This window comes from Pseudomyrmex gracilis, unplaced genomic scaffold (genome assembly GCF_002006095.1).
Source record: "Pseudomyrmex gracilis isolate BER0280 unplaced genomic scaffold, ASM200609v1 scaffold_1, whole genome shotgun sequence".
In the NCBI taxonomy this organism is placed as follows: Eukaryota; Metazoa; Arthropoda; class Insecta; order Hymenoptera; family Formicidae; genus Pseudomyrmex; species Pseudomyrmex gracilis.
The window spans coordinates 1135216-1136015 of NW_018020585.1; positions in this window are offsets into that span (position 1 = coordinate 1135216).

Below are 800 nucleotides of genomic sequence, written 5' to 3' on the forward strand. Positions count from 1 at the left end.
GATGCATGCTTATTTGCGGATCTTTGTTAATTAAAATCTCAGTAACTATTGCGAATCTAGCAAAATGGTATAGGACTTTTTACCTCAGTTTTATTCCTTCTACCTGCCTACGAGAGATGTTAAACCAATTCTGGGACACCCTGTATATTTGATAGAAAAGGACGTTCTTTATTCCATCCACTGATATGTACATTGTCTCGAATAGAAGATATCATATAAAATAAGAATACCAATATTTATTTCTTCTTTTCTATTTCCTTCTATAGACTACATTTTTTAATGCTAATTTTACCAAAATGATTGTTGAATAAGTCTTAAATTCTTGATGCTACAAGTATATACGCGTTGCTTTGATGATACAAGTGATTTAAGCGCCAAATAAAAAAACGCTCCTTTTATATAATTTTATTTATTGGTAAAAATTTATCTATAAATCCTATACAATATTCTAGCGCAAGTGCTGTAAATAATATGATGATGTAATGTGGAAACTTCATAATGTAAATATAAAAAATCTCTGTTGCACCAAGATCGTTCGATTTGCATATTATTAGTCTGATTAAATTTTTATCGAATAATTTGGCGTTGCGAACATATGCGGCGCGGTAGCTAAAGGTGTGGAATAAACTTCAGCACGAAGTGAAGTTTATAATAAGGTAGATCTTTTTTTCTGATGGTATCTGTGAATATGTCGGTTGGCATAGTCGAGTGAACGGGCAGGAGAGATAGATCAGATCTTGTTTGCGAATAATCTCGAGCATATGTGCGTGTACGCACTTACGCACTCGTTAAGTATCAAT